Here is a 21,761-nt window from a genome sequence, read left to right on the forward strand (position 1 = left end):
TATTAATTATTAGTAGGCACAAGCAAAGGGGGGCCATTCAAAGTTGGGTGGATTTTTTTTAATGAACTATCGCCATAGAACGTTACTAGCTCCACTTGTGCCATTTCTTAAAATCTGCCCAATTCAGAGTTTACCAATGGTGGAATTGGTATTTATGGAATACCTTCCGCAACATTTCAGAAATATCACCTGAAACCGGTGTTTATATAGAAATGTGTTCTTTTAAAAATGAAATCAGCCATTTTCACCTTCTATGTGAAGGTGGAAATGGATTAGGTGCAGCAGTAGCACATACAACGACTGTACATGTTTTGTATGCACGAAAGAGTAGATTAGTACCCTCTAATCCCGCTGGGTTGTCCAACTCCAGGCTTCGAGGGGCGGGAACAATTTTAGGTTTTCAGGATACTCCTCATTAATATTCATGTGATACATTTGGATGCAATGATTCTAAATGTATGCACATTATTTCTTTTGAATATTAGTGAGGGATATCTTGACAGGATTCCGGGCCTCAAGACCTGGAGTTTGACAACCTAGAAGAGTAAGGTGGTGACAGGGGAGCATCCGAGGTGCCCACATTTTTACCCCTTTAACATGCCCTTTGTAATACATTTTTCACTGTATTGAAGGGGAGCACCTGTGCTTTTCTTTTATATAGCAAAAACGTTTTTAAAACAATTGGGGTCGATTTGGATTTGTTTTGGTAACAATGGGTGTGTTTTCTGCAGAAAGTCTGCCTAAAATACTGCCGCCGGTATTCCAAGGGGATACCACTGGTAGTATTTCACTAAGCCCTTAATTGGGTGGATGGTAAAATTGGCAGCAATGACCAAATGCTGCCAATTTTACCTTTCCCACCCAACTCTGAATATGTGATCATTTTTCATTGTCTTGTCCAGAACACTTATGTGGCAACAAAAGACACACATGCAAATGAACAACAGATTCAGATATATAGATACAAGGTACCATGAACACACATACGTTCTTCCACCTATACTTTACATAGTCAAAAATACACTCAAACACATTACCACAGTCACAGAAGCTGAAACATACACACACACAGATACAGAGACTCACATACACACACTCTACCTTACTTGAAAACACAAATAAATATTATAAATCGCTCTTGCTCCCTCTCCATTACGAGATCTCAGGCAGGCTAACCTCACAATTCCCTCTGCTTATATATATTGAATTATGCAGCTGCCTTTCCACGAAAGTACAACTAGGGACCATCATGAAAGCCAAGTGCCATCAGCGTCTTTCTCTCTGCTTTGTCCAAGAGCAGGCCCCATAGCCACATTCACCAGTAAGGCCCCTGGTACAGCATCTTGTACAGGAGAGGCTGAATTGAAAATAAAGGTGCACTACCATCTACATGTGAACCAGGGAAATAAATAGGGAGTTAGTGACAAGTAATCGGTGAATGAGCAATGTTGAATGAGCAATGTGGGCAAATGAAGAGGGGGCAAGTGAGGTAAGAACAGGTTATTGAGTTAAGGGTTAAGGGATGGCGCAAAAGGGGAACAGATGTCTGAAAGTTAATTGTAATTACGGGGAAGGTGAACAGCCATAAAGGATGTGGTGCAAGGGAATGACACTGGAGGCTGATGGATAAGGAAAGTAGGGCACATGAGACAGAGGTACGTACACGTGAAAATGTAGGTCAGCAGGTTTGTTTAATGTTGCTGAGAGCTGTACCTGACTTCCATGCCACTGCACCCGCTTGTGGGACTGGCTCGACCCCTTCCTTTTTTCTGACAAATTGATGTTTGCTTGCTTTATGGACATGTATGAATTAAGACTATTTTCTTTCAGGTGGCTCTTTTTGTGTGATTTTGCTGCTTTAAAGTAGATACAATTGTAAAGTTTAAGATTATAATTTCAGTGAGTTTTCATTTGTATAATGCATACTAGTAGAGAGGCATATTTTCAAGTGAGGGTCTTATCTCTATGGGTTGGAAGGGTAGACAGGGTGCCAAGTGTGTTTTTTGTGATTTGGGCTATGGAGGCAGAAAGCCAGGTATGAGTCTTTTTCCATGCCAACTCACATTTGGCTCTGAGAGAGAAGCCAGACCCCATGGTTCAGCTACGTCTCAGCTCTAGCAATGAGTTGTCTAGCTCTGCCACCGCTGTACAATGGTCTAAAAACTAAAGATGGGATAGGATTGGATGGGAAGTGAGGATATGTAGCCTGCTGTCAAATTACCAACAGCGGCACAGGGAAACCTGGTCTCAAATACCAGCTTTCCCATTTCACCAATTATATTATCCTGGTGAAATAATTCTACTATGCTTGGTATTTGTAATAGTTTCCTGGGGTCTGGTTCTCTAACAAACCACAAACACAACTAAAAGCTATGTCACATAATGGGAAATTAATGTATATATACTTGACAATGTGTGGGAGGGGAGAGGGTAGGTATTGAGTTTACTTGTTCTGGAAGTTGGGACTGCATCATTGTGGATTTGGGCCAGTGCATTGCGCCATGGACCAGAAAATGACACTTTCCCCCAAGGTCAAAAGTGGCCAGTCCTCCCCTGCTGCATTGATGGCATCTAATGTTCATGAAAAAATGGCACTGTAGAGCAACAATTGTCACAAGCCCATATCTAAAGATTTTGTCTTACACCCATTGTGGAGAACTCTAAAACTGAAACAGGCAAAGCAACTATATTTGTCTTCCCTTATGGATACAATTCTGAGCGAGCTGTCTAATATTTGCACATCCATTTCTATGTTGGACAGTCACCCGTCTTCTATGCACGACTTTTTTGCTTTTTAAAATGAAAGGGGTAGTTTGGTCAGAAATTGTATTGGCCCAATCAATCGTGCATGTATAATAGATCATACATCGATCCGTCTTGAAAGAATTCCAGCGTAACTTACCCAAGTTTTTCTCACTTTAACACTTGCCGAAACGACAGCTTGAGTACCGCCATCTTTTGCTAATCTTATCCGTTGATCCATCGCCCTAAATTCAAGTGCCCTTGCAGTACTAATTCAGACCGCCTGCCCCTAATGCTGACATTACTAGACGCTCACAACGAGCTCCACCTATTTTAATGACGTTAGTGGACAGCATAGCCAAATGCACCATGTCATCACCAATGTTATAACGTTATCTAACGCAGAACCAGGAACATAAACACACGCATCCACAACAGACACAAAACCTTTGTTTATTTTCACAAAAATTATAAAAACAATTAACTTGAAGGAAACATCAATAGCCGGCAGCGTCACAAGTACTTTTAATTTTGACATAATGCTGAAAAGAGGTAATTAAGTCCACGAAAACATGGCTAACTTTTTCCAATCAAGTTTATAGCTAGCAAACATCGCATGGTTCTCGTTTTTTGTTTAAGTGTGAACAATGATCCTATAATGGGTTACATGTGTTTTCACCAAATTATTTTCATTGAAAGGATGTTTCAACTAAAATGTTTGATTGAAAACCTGTCCATCAAATCACTATTAACATAAGTAAAAGTGTACATTCACTGAAAATTATTCATCGAAATGAATAGCAGGTTTGATGAAGCATAGTAGGGTACGAGGAAAGGACCCTGACTGAGTACATCTTCAGAAGTGACAGTTGATAATGACGGTTCCTTGTCATTCACCAGTTGTCCTGTGAGGCAGATTGTGTGAGCGCAGAAAGCGGGTCAATTTCAAAGATTTCGAACTAATACAGGTTAGTAAAAATTCATAGTAGTAGTGAAATGAAGCCGTTTATTAAATCAATAGATATAGCAAATAAGCAAATTAAAATAAACATATACCTAATGTAAAACCTATTTCTGTATTGTTTTATAGTGAGTCATAATGACCAAACCAATGGAGTTTGTGGTTACGTAAAGGGGAAAAAAAGCAACTAGTACATAAAGGGTGTACATACAACAAGGAAAAAGAGTTGAATGAAAAAATGTACTGGAAATGTTCCGATTATTACATCAACAAATGTGAAGGCAAGGCTGTAACCCATGGAGACAACGTAATTCACAATGTGGAAAACAACCACCTGCCAGATAGTGCAAAAATCTTGATTAAAAAAAAGAACACAACTGAGAGAAATTGCTGAACAAAATGAGGACGAACCAAGTGCATCTGTGATCAAACGTTATGCTCATAACTCCCATTCCATGTTGCTGGTCAGATGCCTCAGATGAAAACATTGCAAAGACAATTATGTAAACATAGGCAAGCTAAAACAATTTTTCTGAAAACACCAGAACACTTTCAAGAGATAGAATTACCAGCGGAAATGACAGTAATTGATAAACATTTAAGATTCTTATTATTAAATAAAGAAATAAAAGACTATTGATTTTTGGAAACTCCAAAAATATGAAATACTTAAAAAACTCGCAAATATGGCATGTTGATGCAACTTTCAAAGTGTGTCCAAAGCCTTTTTCACAGTTTAATAGTATACATGCAATGATGGAAGAGTTGATATATGTCCTTATGCCAAACAAGTTCGAAGAACAATACAAACATATTTTTAGATTCCTTCATTAGAACATTACCCCCAATTCACCAGAAATCATTGTTCTTGATTACGAAATACAGCAAATTAAAGCGATTAATGACATTTTTCAATCATGCACAATCCAGGGATTTTTTTTTCCTTTTTACACAATCAATTTGTTGAAAATTACAGCAAAATGGCATGCAATCAAGGTAAATTGATGATTTAGAATTCCAGCATAACATAAAATTACTGTTTTCGTTAGCCTTTCCCCTGATTAATCATGTTGAAGAATATTACAAACATTTGACAGAATCTGAATTTTATTAAATCGATGAACAATACTTAGAACCACTGCTTGATTATTTTGATACAACTTGGATACGACAGTTAACTTGAAGCGGATCAAGGATTCCGAGCGAGATTTGATACAAAATCATGGAGTTGTTATCATGCAGTTGTGAAAGGACATGCAAAAACCAACAATAAAATCGAAGGATGGCATAATGGACTACGTCAATCATTCAAAACAAATAATCCAAGCTTGTGGTCATTTCTTAAACATTTAAAATTAGAACAAACACACCAAGAAATGCTAATAGCACACGTAATATCAAGAGAACAAACGCAAACCCAGAGAAGAAAATATAGAGGCACACAAGGAAGATTAAAAGAATGCATTTTGGAATTCGAAAAAAGGACAAAATGAACTATTTCAAGCACTGCATGCAATATAAAATGTTAAATAATCAAAAAAAAGAAAAACTTACCACTGCACTCAGGATACCACAAATCATGTATGAAATCCACCAAACCAAATAAATCCACACGAAAACCCCCAAAAAAGAAACCAAAAAAGTGAGGCATCCGAGGAGAATTCAGCATCACGAAATCCAGTTAAAAACCACTGAAAGAGACGATCCAGGAAAAATCCAAGAATGTTCATAAATCACAAGAAATTCAGCAAAGCAAGAACGAAATCCGAAGTCCAAGAAGAGGAAAAAAAACAGAGAATCCACGAAAAAAGACCATTCCAGCATCAACGAAAAAAAACAGATTCCAATAATCAGCATCCACAGAAAAAACCATTCCAAAAAACCAGGAAAGAAACCAAAACAGGAACTCCAAAGGAAACGTCTGATCCGGAAAGTGCAAGATCCAAAATGGCGGAGACATATTAATGTCAATGGAAACATATTGAAAAAAGGACTACACAGCGACACAAAGTGGCAAAAAAATGATATCTACATGAACAATATTTTAGTATTTAAAGTTAATATAATGTTAATGTTAAAGGATATTTGTAACGCGCACTATCACATCCGGAGTGGTCCCCTGGCGCTCTGGCGGCTCTGAAAAAAGGGAGGTGGGGGTGAGTTAGTGGGAATAAGCTGGAAAAGTTCATGAGAGCATTGATGTGCTGTTGGCGGCCTCAGCCCGGTGGGTCCATTGACTGGGCTTGGGGTGTTTTACAGTCGGTAGTCGTGTGCTGTTGTGCGAGTCTAGTGAAGTTTGTGCGGATTGTTGTGTTGTAGGCTTGTGATTGTGGTTGTGTTTGGTTAGAGTTTGAGAGGTGTGTGCAGAGGGGTGAAATTGTTAGTGGATTGGTTAATTCGCATTGCAGTCCGGAAGTGAGGCGCTGAATTTCCGTATTCTCTCTAGATGGGGTGCGGGAGCATCTCTCTGTCCTGATCTGGGCCGTCCGATACTCACAGTCCCTTTCACACATGGCATCCACTCACATTCATAACCTTACCCAAGTTCAGCCTCGGCCACCTACGTAATAGAAAATAGTATAGAATAGGAAATAGTATGTTAAATAAAATGTTAAACGTTACTTGGAAATACAATGAATACAAACAAATTCAATGAAATAAAATTAAATGAACAATCATTTCAATGAAAAACAATTTCAATAAAAAAATTAGATGAAAAAAGTCTCTGATACCCTTCTAATGTTGATTTCGTTCATCGATCGATTAATCCCAGTCTTTGCATTCTTCAATGAAAGTTATTATCTTCCATTGCCGATTTCTGATCGGCACACATGGCGTTCCATTACAGAGAAGAAATTAGTGGTTACATTTTCAAATGCAACACTTTCACATCTGCACGTTTTCAGAACCTATAGGCTGCCATGTTGCTCCTTATAACTGCAACTGCAGAAGGACAGATTGGTATCTGGCGATCATCTCAGATAATGGTAATCACAGATGCATTGTTGATGATTATTGTCCAATTGCGGTTGAAGAAGCCATCGGCTGGTAAACTGTACTCATGACAGGCGCACATCATTATATCTATGTAAAATCGAGAATACAAAAATATATTTCAGTACCCAATTTATTATTGTATATACACAGTACATATTTATGTTAACTATCAATTTAAGTTACAATTAGCACGTACAATGTCTATTATTTGCATCAAATTGAACATTAATCCGTCAGAACGTTAATCATGTAGCATACCGAAAACTTGCCATCCTCACTTGCATATATGCATAAATAGTATTTAAAACTTTGCTTACATTGTGTCTTGTGTTTCCATTCGCCCTAAGTGACGGATGACCAACCGCTTTGAAAGACAGATCTCAGTAATAGAAACGTAACATTCCTATCTAAGCTTTCTATATAGTGAATCGCATCACTTCTTTCTGATATTCAACACATTATTGCCTTCAAATTATTAGTGCGGTGGATTCAAGGGCACCTAACAATGTGATTCTTCATCCAGCGTTCACAGCGCGTCAGAGTGAGTTTTTTTTGGGAACACATACCACAAAATGTAACAACATTAATGGCAAGCAGTGCAGTGAAAAACAACAAAATATTTCAAGTATCCCACATATGAAAATATTTACTTCCATTTGACGGTTTCAATGCGCCTGGTCCCACAACATTTACGTATTCTTTCAATTACTCTAGTCGAGGAGCATACAAGTTTGGATTTCCCTATACTTCAATAGGGCAGTGCCCAAAAAACTAAAACAAAACAAATGAATAGTGTGGGGCAGTTTTTTGGGCCAAAGTGGCCATGTGTTTTCTGAAATAAACAGAATTCGAACACAAAAGCGGTATGTGAATATATAGAGATCGGACGGACAGGGAAGGGGGTGGGAGGCAATTTTGCACCAAACTTGGTGGACTATTGCAGCCAGAGCAACATGTGCAATGAGCAACAATAAAAAGAAAACAAGTTTACAGCACTAACATATCAACTTGAATGAGTGCAATTTTGAAAGGCTTACTGGCTTCTGTGTATATCTATTCCAGCAATCGTATTGATTTCTTTATTTATGCATTATCATCAGCCACTTATCATGATTCCTACTTTCCATTTTTATTCATTTATTGGTTATTTGTAAAGCGCCTGTACAAAAAATGGTGTTTCAAGATGCCACGAGACAAAAAGGGCCCTGGGGGAGTCAGGGAAGAAAAAACAACATTTATCCTACTAGTCCTTGTGCATTCGGATCATGCAAGAGCAGTAACAAGAAGTGCAGGGTGAAGGGGCTGGGGAGGTGTAGGTCAGGGCAGAAGGGAAAATGCCAGGTTGGAATGGAGGTTTCCGGGCAAGAGGAGGTATACAAGTGCAGGGGGGAGGAGGAGGAGGGAAAGAAGAGGGCCAATGGCATAAGCAAGTGCTAAAGGGAGGCCAGGTGGGCAAGTGCCAGGTGAAGCAGGGAGAGAGGACCACATGCGAAGCGCACGGATGGGGGTGGACCAGGCTCGGTAGGGATGCATACCCCGCCAGGCTTGTCAGGGGAAAGGGGTCCGGAAGGGCAAGTGCAGTTTGTGGGGGGAGGAGACAAGAAGATAGGGTGCTGGGGTATACTGGGCGTGGAGGACCTGGTGACCTGTGGAGCTCAGAAGGGGCCAGTCAATGCGACAGAGGGAGGCATTCCTGGGGGGGAATGAAGAAGAGAACATTTGGGTCTTGAGAAATTTCCAGTACGAACCTAAGGAGATCAGGCAGATGCCTGAGAGGGACAGGGAGGCCATTATAGAGGGATTCTACTGCAGAGGAAAAGCTATCTACCTCACACTCTCTGCTTGGAATAGCATCTCATCTGCAGAGAATTGCTACTAGAGGACCGAAAGTCTCTAAGAGGGAAGTATACATATTATGGAACACCTCCAAATCTCCAGTGTGGCAGAACTCGGAGAGTCCCCTTATGTCTCTTGAAAGCGGTTTGTCGTACACAATCTTCATAAGGGCTGTGTGAGGAGGGGAGCCTGGAGCCAACCATCTTTTCTTATGTGCCTGCTCCTTGCTCGATGGTCCATGTGCACATTCATGGAAATGTTTGTTTTCTTTCCAAGGGTGTATGTTACAAAAATGGTGCATCAATGAATAAATCTTTTCAAGCAGAATATCTACAGATCCACCACAAGTTTTTTCGTTCCACCAAAGATGGTTGCTGATAGACTGTGACCAATTTCAAATGTTTTCTGTAGCCTTGTTTTTTTCAATAGCTGTCATTTTGTTCAAAATTGGCTTTGCTTTGCTTTATATCTGGGAACTGCTCTTGTATTGTCTTGGCTTTTGAAACATGCCTGTCGGTGGCTATCGGGTATATTTGCATTCCTCTGCATTGCAGAAGTTGGAATGGATTTAATGAAACCATATTTTACCATTTTAACAGACAATGTACATTCAGATACTTGCACAGTGACTGAACTCCCTATTTGTTTGGTTCCCATGTCTTGCAAATGGTAAGTGCAGTATTTAGCAAAAAACCCTGGACTGTCACACTGTCCATCTCCAGCAAGCCAGAGCCTTTGGCCAGCAAGAGCATTGTCCATTGATATCTGTTAGTGTGTCCATGCCTGGCTAATAGCGGGGAATAAGAAATCCTTTTGATATTTGTAGTACTGGGTTTTTGAAAGGAACTCGAGTACCACAAACTTAGAAAAACTTGAAATTGTACTTTACGTTGATTGGCTACACAACAAAGCAGATGAAGAAAGTACATTTCCAGCAGGCACTTTTCCAAGTATAGGTTCAGCAGACCATGAAAATTAGTTATGGTGGTAAACACAACTACGCTTGATCTTCAGGTGGGTGCCTTTGACTACACAAGTAAACTTCACCAATGGCTCCCCACAAATCCTCCTATGCAATTTATGATAATATTTAAACATTGTCATAATCTCTATCAGGCAGCAGTTGAATACAATGTATTTTGGTTCCTTTAATAGCCAATCATCCAGAAGTATAGTGGTTTGCGATTCCATGGTGGTGAATAAGTCCTCAATACTAGGAAGAGTGACGTCCACATCACAAGCACAATCGTCAATCAGTAACGAAGATGCTTCGGTTATTTCTGTCTGACATTTCTGATTTGTCCACGTGTATTGGGGAAACAGGAACATTGTCTGTTTCTTAGATAGCATTTATTTTAGAGGGTGTGGTTGGTGTGAGCGGTTCTGCAAGCAATTCTGAAACATCTTCTTTGTTGTCTGTTGCTTTTAGGTGACGTTGTGTGCTGTAACAATGATTCAGGGTTACTTTCCAAAGGTCACTGTTGACTTCGATTCAACTTCCGGCCACTGGACAGCTGCATCATGACACTGAATCTTATGAGGAACAAACTGAGTCTCAAAATGTAGCTGTTTCCAAGTGACAACGGTTCGGCAAGCAAATTCATTAGTTTGTGTAGTTGTCTGGGTCGTTATGCTCCTGTTCTTCCTAGACCTCTAATTGAACAGAAAAAAAATGCTTAATTTATAGCACACATACAGAATATTTTTATTAGAATATGAACATGTATTATCAATGAAATAACTGATAAATAAGGTATTTAAAAAAAAGTTATGTACCCTTGATTTCTGAATTTTCCTTGAAACAGTCAAATTAGATTTGCCGACCACCAGACCAAGCTGAAAAACAGCATTCTGAAATTGTATAAACCTGGAAATGTGCTCTTCCACTTAAAGAATCATATATACATATAAAACAAAATGTCACTATGTAAACCATTAAAACATATTAAATATTGTATAAAAGTTAAAATGGATAACTGATATTTTACTATATCTCATGTATACCTCTTGTCCATGTGCCTCTTCAATTGCGACCACTTTAGTAGTACATTCCTTGTACATAACAAATTCAAGGAACATTGATTAAATTGTTAAACAATTTAATGTTAAAATCTTTGTTTTGTTCTCACAAAGTACATCTTTAGAAAGTTGATTTAATGATTGTCGACCTTACAGTATCAGTTAAACCATGTAAAAAGATATGGTTAATCGTCTGATTACATTTTTTAAATTAGTATTGACATAATGTCGAACACTGTGTACACGTAACCTTTTAAAAAGACATATTTGAAAACTGTACCTGATAACCTTCAGGGATGTCGCAGGGAGTTGGTGTGAGATCATCCTGCAAATCCTATTGATTAAATTGTGGCCCCTTTAATGCATTGTAATGTGATTTTGTTTCACTGATTCCATGTTTTGCTAAGCAGTTAAAGCTTATAACCAAAAACATACACCACTCATATAGTGAAAGGGTCTATGTTATTTAGTGGAAAAGCACATTTTTCTGAAGGTTTACTTTCATTGTTTCATATATTTCTGTGATAAATACATCAAGGCTGTTGATCAAATGTTTTGCAATTCTTTGATAGTATTGCAAATTATCAAAAAAAAAGTTATCTTAAATGTCAAAAATATATTGTTAATCAATAACTATTAGTATAAATCAATAAATTATCACTTCTCATACCTCATCCTCCTGAACGGTTGTAGTAGAAGAATAGTATGTTGTTGCAGTTCCAGGCTCTGCCTGTATAGCAGTAATTGTAATGATAAAGATGTAACATTAAAAAACAAAAATTACATGTGAAAGATGGTTTGACAAAGAAGCCTACAAGTCTGTTTGTAGCAAAGCTAATATTACACATAACAATAATATGTTTTAAGTTTAACTTGAACAAATACATATTTTGTATAGTCACATCTGAAGGAATATTATAAAAGAATTATTTGAAAGGTGAGTGAGGTTGCTGTTTACTCTGGAATAGTGGTCGGTGTAGCATCACGGTCCTTTAAGCGATGTAGATATTCATACCATTGTTCAATAGAATGGACATTAGTATTACAATTTAGACCACATCAAAAACGATAAAAATAGATTGTGTGGAAAGTTGCTTGGCCTCACCATTAGAATGATGGATGTGTCTGTGTGTAACCGTTCCTATAACTCTGCGACATTTGGCCTGTTCAAAAACAAAAAAAAAAGAAAATGATCTGCGCTGACATGTTAATTATGATGCTGTGTAGCTTACATGGTGAAGAGAAAAAATAAAAATGTGCGTTTGTTTAATTTGTATGGCATGTTAACCTGGATATTTGTTACCTCTATGTATCTTTACATGACCCCTGTGGTCCCTTTTAATAAAATACCTATGTCATTTGACATCCATTATTCCACCTATGTGTTATGACACTGTACGAGTAACAAAATGGAGGGCAGTTGATCTTTCCGGCAGTAGGGGGAGCAGGTGTGTGCGTGAAGTGAGTTTACCTCACTTGATATTTGAACCTGCCTTTCAGGGGACAGGTGGACAATTTGACTGGGGGATGACACGCACGGGCAGGTCGGAGAGCAGGAGAAATTGAGACCAGTGCTTTTGGTGGCCGTTTCTTTTCTTCTTGTCTGTCTGTGATCGATCGACAGGCTGTTGGATTTTATTTTTCCTCTGGGTGTTCCCCCGTTCTGGGGGATTATTGCTTAAGGTGGTGAGTCGAGTTGTGGCAGCTTGGATTTTTCGGTCTTCAACCTGCTGTTCACTCTCGTATCTTCGAGCAAAGCTCTTTATTAACCGACGTGCGCAGAGCAAGTTTTTTGTTATGAGAAGTTTCAGATAGGAGGTAGGAGAGGGAGAAGGGGGGTGGGGGGAGTACCGTGCTTGGAGCCATTGTAGATTTATCCCTGTGTACACCCTGGTTCACAATTCTAGTGTTTGTTCGGTGTTATAAGAAGAAAAAGAAAATATACACTTTTCTGTCCAGCATTATTGTTGACTTTTAGGTAAAAGAGACTACCGTTCACACAGACATGGACTATTTTTATGTACCAGTCCTGTTAGTGAGTTTTATTCTTACGGCTCGTGGAGTTAAGTTCAAGCAAAGCTGATAATTAGGAGTGGGGATTTGGTTCAGAACCTTTTGTTTCGGACCTGCGATCCTTGTTATTTTTAGAATTTACGTGATTCACTTTAGCTTGTGCTTGGCAGTACCGCTGTACATCAAGAAGGGAAAACTTTCACACAGTAAATTGGGTGCTGCGGAGAGCTGTGCGTTTCGCTCGCAAAGCCCAACCCTGTCATATTTATATTTCCATGAAGGGCATTCGTTTTCTCATCCAGGAATCAGTTTCCCTCCATTACTACTGGCTAAGGGCTGTGCATTTTGCACTCCGGCTCTCCGTTTGTCTCCAATTTTATCTTGGTGCAAAGTTGATTGGGACCGTACCACCTATGCATGTGTTTGTCTGTCGAGCCTTCCACCCCGTTCCTGTTTGTGAAGTGAAGTTTGTCTGTTGGTAGACTGCAGCTACCAATAGGATTTCAAGAGTAAGATTAAAAGAGACTTTAAGTGGGGATAGAAAAGTGGTGGCATCAATCTGCTAGAGCGGTGCAGTTAGTTTTATTTAATGAATATAGTGCGATAACATGTTATTATTTATATACTTATTTATATCACATGCACCTTATACTGGGGTATTTTAGCCACTCTTGAACACTTATGTTACTATGTATAGTATTGGAAGATTAAAGTGCATTTGTTTTTCCATCTGTGACAATCCGTGTTATGTAAAGCTTCTATAGTTATTCATCCATATCTATGTTTTAAACAAGACCCGTTTTCTGGGGTATCGAAGTCAGTGGTGTGCCTTGCTTTTATTTATTGCATAGAGGAGGTGTTTTATCATGTTCCCCAGTCTGACATACACGCACTAGTGTACAGTAAGGTGTGTGCCCAGTCTTATGTTTACCTACAGGTCCTGTTCAATTCTGGTTTCCCATAGCTACTGATCAGACTTTTCTAATCAAAGTCAGGCACACCTTACATGTGGTTTCCTCCATGGTAACGGTCTGTAATTCCATCAGTGTCCATCAGTGCGGTCTACGTGAACACAGACATGGTCATTTAAAAAAAATATCTATTTTTAAAGGATGCAATGTGAGTGTGTGTTTGGCTCCAATTGCTCTTTACTGTTCAAGTATCTCTAAAGTAGGAATAAACAAAGTAATCTAAAGTTCAAAATGTACAAACCACAGTACATTGTGTCACGAAGGAAACTTGTGTAGGAAAATATCAATGGAAATATTCCCCAAAAACTGAAAACCGTTCATTATGTTAACTGTTTACAGACAATTTCAGTATATTGATTGGTCATGTATAAGACATATTATACAGGCGAATTTAGAAAATGGTAAAATAAATAAAAAAAAATCAGTGTACACTACACACCTGGGTCAGCATGTGCTGAAATTTAGTTGTAACTACATTGGGAAGTAATTTGCGAAGCAGTGTGGGGTGATGCTTTTTGGTGTACTGTGATGGTTCGTACATATCTTCTGAGAAGTGCATGCTGCAGACGCGGAATCGATTGCCCCTCATGCCATCCAAAAAATCCTTGGTTCTGCTTTCAATTTCGGACACTGGAAAACCGCAGCTCCGAGCCATTTTCTTATTAAATTTAAATCCTCTGGAAATACATGCAGGACTGTACTCTGACCTTTAGCATGGCTGTTATTGGTGCAACCCAAACCGATACAAGAAGGCATTGTTGGATTGTCCCTATGATCTGTTAAAGAAATATAAATAAATATTACTATTAAAAAAAGTAACACAGTGAGTAAATCAAACATCATATTGCTTAGATAATAAAAACAAATGTACTTTATAAAAAATGGCACCTAAAGCAAACATGCATTGAAAACATGCACCACAAAAGATTACATTTGGAAACAATCTGTAATGTTATGTGCTAATTACAGAGATAAAAATGCATCGGATGGTTGATAATGGTGTAGACATTTTGAATAAAATAAAATGAGAGTGGGGTGTACGTTGAATAAAAAGCAATAGAAAGTAACCTAGCAGAGAACATTGACACTACAGAAAACAATAGTAAAAGTTTACTAACCATTACTTATAATAACAGTTGAGCTGACTCAGCAAGCAAGGTAAAAAGTGGAGATCTATTGATATCGTTTGTCGATCTCACAGATGTTTACTTGTTAACTCCAACAGTGTTTATAAAGGATTACAGATGTGGGTCTTTATGTGAATGTCTGACGTGTACGTTCGCACCCACCAGGCCTCTATGACAATGTTTGACCTCCTCAATCCTGCCAGTGTAGCCCCTTTGCGAGCGCACGCCCACAGGTGCGAACTGTCAGTGATAGCAGAGGGGGGATGGATGTGGATGAGGCTATCGCAATAGGCCCGGACCACAGTACAAGGACACAAACATATATTTATTGCAGGGACGGGGCCTTCAAAGGGGAGTCTGGAGACACTGGGTCTTGGGTAGCCATGTGAGTAAGTGTCCCCGTTTGAAAGAATCCTTTGTGGTATACATGGTATTTGGCACCTTGAGTGTTCCCAGCCCCTTTGCGAGCGCACGCCCACAGGTGCGAACAGCCATTCATAGCGGAGGGGTTGGGGGTGGATGTGAATGAGGGGAGCGCAATAGGCCAGTAAACATTTTAATGCACACCAATCTTTTACGATAATCATAGATATTTGGACATGTTGTGGACTTACAAAAAATGTCTAACAATTGTTCGGATTAACTCATTTCTTCTTTTTTATTTAGTTTGATAAAGTGGATGGCAATGACACTACAAATTATACTGCTGCGGTCGAGGTACTGTCTGTTTAAATCCACGGTATTGTCCGTGGTCACTGGGAAATTCATCAGGAATGGCTGGATCTACACAGGCAGGTATTACCTGTTGAATGCGAAATCCCAGCCATGAATCAACCATCGTAAAGCACGATATGCCACAAGTCTGTACCACCTGTGCAAGAGATACAGAAATTGTTTACTTGAATGAACCAAATAATAGCATTTTTTTGTTTGCACTACCTTGTAAAATGTAATGCATTGTTATGCTTTAAAAAGTGCCCTTTCATGCAAAGTACTGACAGTACTTGTGATTTCAAGTGGGGATCAATTAGAAATGTGAACTCACATTCCAGCAAAAACAGTTTGGGAGATACTTCCAAGTGAAAGAAACATAATTGTTCAGACAATAAATCTAAAGATTCAAATTACAGAAAAATTATTTCATTAGTGATCCATCCAAGTTCTGTTGATGTAGGGGAATAACATATTATGTTAGCTGTCTCGTTCCTCAAACACACGACATATATTGAGTGAACTTACTCATTACTTGTATGACAAGGGCGATCTGTAGGTCGAAGTTTGTGCAGAAGGACCATCATCATTCGCAACAGAGATCTTGTAAGGCAGGCGGCCCTGAAGTCATGCAGTCCAGTAACGCATAGCAGTGTTTGTCTTCTTCGGAAATGTAGGCCAAGCAGCTGAGCTTTCTTTTTAACAGCAGTTCTCCACCAGAGTAGGCATAAGCTCACCACGATGGCAGTTACACCAGGTGGAAATGTGTGCCATGCAATTGGGTTCAGGCTCCGGTGATTCATCCTCATGAGCCTTGTGAGCCTATAGTGATGCAGTGTTGGGGGAAGGAGATCTGAATTAGTGCAGCGTGGGCACTTGAACTTGGGGCCTATTTTTCGACCACCTGTCATAAAGCACCAAAGTATTGACTGAAAAGGATACGGTACTCAAAAGGATACAGATGGTAGGGTCTTCCGGATCCCTGTTCACACGATTTGATAGTTGTGAAGTCAAGTTTAGACTTTCCAAATGATACGACTCTCTGACTGATAAAACAGGCAGAGAGATGGATCACTGGAAAGGGCGTGGGTAAAGTATAGGAAGTCAGCCTAGAACAAAATAAAGTATCATAAGAAACTGCCCCAAATAGACTCTCTAAGAACAGTATTTGGCATTGATTCACACACTGACCTTATGACTGGTGTAGAAGAATCCAGCAGAAGTCTCTTGAGGAAAATCCGGAATTGGAACAAACGACAAGGAAGGGAAGATTAGTAAGGGAGACTTATCCCGAACGTCACGAGGCTCACGCTAGATAACGGGTTGCTGCACCACAGGATAGCGTCCAAAGTACTGTTCACTGTCACCTACCAACAGTCCTTGAAAAGCTTCCTTCCCACGTAGAGAAAAGTATAGAAAGTATAGAAATGAATAAATCCACCTGTTAGTATCACAGATGCAGGAGTCGGAAATAGCGCCCTTTTGTGGAATAAACAAAGTACACGCGGTTCTGAACAGCCGTGAAGAAAATAGTGTGCGCATGTGGAATTGCACGCGAACAGGATTCACGCAGCCCAGGCCAGCCGCGCTTGAAGACAACGTGTGCGTGTGGAATTACACGCAAACAGGATTCACGTAGTCCAGGCCAGCCGCGCTTGAAGACAGCGTGCGCTTGTGGAATTGCACGCAAACAGGATTCACGCAGCCCAGGCCAGCCGCGCTTGAAGACAACGTGTGCGTGTGGAATTACACGCGAACAGGATTCACGCAGTCCAGGCCAGCCGCGCTTGAAGACAGCGTGCGCTTGTAGATTTGCACGCGAACAAGATTCACGCAGTCCAGGCCAGCCGCGCTTGAAGACAGCGTGCGCTTGTGGAATTGCACGCGAACAGGATTCACACAGCCCAGGCCAGCCGCGCTTGAAGACAGCGTGCGCTTGTAGATTTGCACGCGAACAAGATTCACGCAGTCCAGGCCAGCCGCGCTTGAAGACAGCGTGCGCTTGTGGAATTGCACGCGAACAGGATTCACGCAGCCCAGGCCAGCCGCGCTTGAAGACAACGTGCGCGTGTGGAATTACACGCGAACAAACAGCTCCAGGAATCAGCGTGTGGAGGAAAACACACTATAGAAGGCCCAAGAAGCAGCTGAGGAAAACTGCAAGGATGCAGATCGGAGGTTCAGCTACACAACGCCAAATGATTCGATCAGAAGCAGCGAGTGAAGTTTCCACGCTACTTATATACGTAATGCCGTAGATCACGTGACGAAGCAGAATTTAGCGACGTGAAAAGTGCAGACGTCGCTTTCCCGGCAATGAATCAAACAACCGCCATTTGGAACAGAACGGTCTAGCTGTTCTATGAGCGTAAGAGGTAGAACCACGTCCAGCATGCATGACACCACCCTAGACCCAGTGGCTAAAGGTTTGCCAAATTGCCTAAAAGGGAAAGCGGCTTTCTGTGCAGCAAGCAGAAACCATAGTATTGGATCATTCTTTAACTGCTATTGTTTCCATGCAATAAATATTCTTGTGAACAAAACACAAACACTTAACTAATGAACGACTTACTAGGTATGAGTTGGCCCTGTACGCACCCAAGATTACTTTGCAAAGATGTAATACCCTGAGCCCTGCCACCTTGCTGCCCCTCCCTTATGATGACCTCAATGTTTTGCATGACTGTATACTAATAAGAGACGAGGAGATGAAGGGACAGGTTTATTTGACTGATGTTCCGTTAGAAAAGCGTAATGGCTTTTTGTATGTTGATGGCTCTTGTTTCAAAGTACCCGATGGCTCGCCCACCACAGTCTATGCCATAACCACATTAAAAACAGTTGTGGAAACCTGTAAAATACCGCCGCATTCAGCACAAGCGGCTGAAATTATAGCGCTAACAAGAGCATGTGAGCTCAGCCCGGGACTTGCAGTAAACATTTGTACTGATAGCCAATATGCATTTGGGGTTGCCCATCATTTTGGGAGGATCTGAATGGAACGCGGCTTTCTTACCTCCCATGGTACCAACATTCAACATGGTGAACTTATTCACAAATTGCACAATTCACTGGCCTTGCCAAGCCGTCTTGCCATTATTAAATGCAGCACACATAAGAAAATCACTGACCACGTGGGCAAATACAATGCGTTTGCGGACACAATTGAAAAGACAACTGCCCAAGCCCCTTACTCTCTCACTTAAGTTTCCTGTCCACACACAACAGGCCATCCCCCTTTTGAGAATACACTTGACAGGATTGTCAGTATTCAAGCAGATGCTCCCTGTCAGGAATTGAAGCAATGGGAGATTGATGCAGTTTTTGAGGATAGGCTTTGGGGGGACAGGGGAAACAAGGAAACAAGGAAAGATGGATGTTGCCAAACAAATATCTACCTATGATGATATCAGTCAGCCATGGAGTGGCTCACATTGGATGGTATGATTAATTTATTAACTACACTTTGGAATAACCCGAATATTCGCAAAGCAGCAATATCATTTTATAAACAGTGTATTCTATGTGTCACACACAATGTTGGAAAGGCAGAAGGACCACCAAGGGGTCATTTTGGTCCCCCAGATTTCAAATCTGAGGCACTACAAATGGACATTGTAGAGTTGCCTGCCTGTCAGAAATACAAATATATTTTAGTAATTGTCTGTATGTTCAGTAAATGGGTAGAGGTATTTCCCCTGAGCGATAACACTGCAGTGAGTACTTGTTCAGGAACATTTCCTGAGGTATGATCTGCCCCGCTCAATATGGAGTGATAACGGGATTCATTTTGGGAATAGAACAATGGACCTGGTGTGTGAGGCATTGGGTATAAGGCTTACCTTTCATGCAATGTATCACCCAAAGGTAGGAGGTTTAATAAAACATTGTAATGCCACACTAAAAAACAAACTATATAAAGTGTGTGCAAGAAGCAACTTAAGCTGGGTGGATGCCTTACCTGTAGCTTTATTCTTTGAGAACTGTTGCACATTCTAGAGTGGGTTTGTCTCCCTATGCGTTTTGTGCTGGCCAGCCAATGTGTGGGACTTGCCTCACTCAAAGAAATTATTTGATGTGCTGTATCCTATGCTGATTGACTATTGTAAGAAGCTTACTAAAGCATTGTCTGTGAGTCATAAACAGGTTAAAGACTATCGACCCAGCTCTTGGAGGGGCCAGGACACTCTTTCCTGCCTGGTGACTGGATGCTGACTAAGAACGTTCGAAGTACCTCTGTCTGCAACCCAGGTAGAAAGGGCTGGTGGAGGTACTCCTGGGCACAGAAACTGGGTTCATGCCAGTCACATGAAGAATGCACCTCTACCACCCCTGCCACACGAACAGCCTACGGATGGTTGTGTTGCCGCACCACTTGCCTTTTCTTGTCTTTTCTTCTGCAGAAACGTCTGCTGGGAAAAAGGAATTGGATTGTTTTCTCCATCTACAGTGTGCCCCAAAGACATTGTAGGACCAACAGAGGGGCCATGCTATAATCTGAGACAAAGAAAACTTGAATACAATCTACAATTTGAGTATTTGGGAACACTCTCAGGAGAGGGCAGGTACTCCGGTGGTCACAAGACGGCTATCTTTAAAGGACTACCTAGGGGTGAGGTATTTTGGACACTACAGAAATATATTTGCCGCTGCCACGTATACACTGACCATGCCTCTTCATCGTTCTCCTCATGACAACAGACAATTGCCCTACAAAAACTATGTTTTGCGTACTGACAGAAAATGGTATTGCTCGAGATTGTGCCTTTTTAAAAATGTTTTTGGATCCTGCTTGTACTACTTGGTGATTTTGTATTATGTGATATGCATCTGTCCCTTTCAGTAAAACCTACACCTGTACCCTTTTCTAATGTTACTATTGCAACTTTACCCCCTGACCAACATTATCATTGTGAATTAATGAGTAGAAATGTGTTTGTTACCCATATGCATCATACACACAAGATGGTTCAACGCAGCAATTGCTAAGTATGTTTACAGTTTCCTGCTTTCATAGAGGAAAGGCTCCCACTGCAACAGTTGCCCCTCCCATTCTTTGTTTCATGTTATGCTTTACATGTGGCTATATTATGTACAGAAACTATACCAATGTTTAAAGGAATAGCCCAGAGAATAGCCAATATCTGCTATGCCTCCTGTTCCTCCTCCTCTTTGTATGCTCAGTTACAACAGCAAGTGCTGCGCAAAGGAGCCTGTGAATTTGTCATTCTAGAGATGACACAGATGTACCCTTTTATGTTGGTGACTCAGTGTATTTCATGTGTGGACTTAATGCTCATAGTTGGCTACCTCCACATTGGAGTGGTCATTGCCATTTATGATTTGTATTTCCAGCTGTATCTATTAGAACCCCTGTTGTTGATGAACCTACCAGGAGTCCCAGAACTGTTATTCAAGACTATAGTGGTGCACAAATATTTGGCGATCTCATTAAAGCAATCATCCCCTGGTATGACCCTGCCATGAACTCTAGGTCTATCTGTCACCTGGCTAGATTGTTAGAAGCAACCATTAATAATACCACTGAAATATTGAGTAATATCACTGTAGAATTCTAGGCAGTACGCATTGTGGCCCTTCAAAATACGTTGGTTTTACATATGATACTTGCAGAAAAGGGAGGCGTATGCAAAATCCTAGAGGTAAATTGCTGTGTCTGTGTGCCTGATACCTCCACATCTTTTCACAAAGCAATAAAGAAGCTGCATGGTATTGCTGAACAAGCCCACATGCTCACTCGCACATGGGACCTTTTGGTTCATCATCAGCTCTTATGGCTGGAAAATCGCTGCCTTCCTAATGGATGTACTCTTATTTTTCTTAGGGACCTGTTTTCTTCTACCTGTTTGCTGCCAGGCATGTGCCCGGTTGCGCAAACCTCCTGTTTCATCTTTATCAGTAAGTATTGCATTGATAATGAAAGAGATAGCAATATGAGAAATAATGACTATCGACATTAGTACAGAGTCTCCTTTCCCTTCCCAACCTGTATATCAGAACTGGTGTTTATAAGATACCACATATAGTAGAACTGATGTTCAAAGGGCCATTTGTAGAAATGTACATACATTAACACCAGTTCTCATTCTATAATATGTCACAGAACAGTTTTCTACTCATGGTCCACAAGCAACACAACTCACAAATGATCTATGTGTGTTAAATTGCAGGCATTGCTCTAAATAACTTGAGCTCGAGCCAAGGAAAGAGACAAACACATGTTCAGCCTCCCCCCCTCCCTGCATGTCTATTTGGATTTTACTATGTTTTACTCACCAAGCTTTCTGTTCAGACTGTTAGTGTGTTACCTTTCAAGGGCCCTGTGTTATGCTAACACAGCTAAAAAATATGTATATAAGGACT

The sequence above is a fragment of the Ambystoma mexicanum genome, chromosome 6p, assembly GCF_040938575.1.
Source record: "Ambystoma mexicanum isolate Mex_15411 chromosome 6p, UKY_AmexF1_1, whole genome shotgun sequence".
NCBI lineage: Eukaryota > Metazoa > Chordata > Amphibia > Caudata > Ambystomatidae > Ambystoma > Ambystoma mexicanum.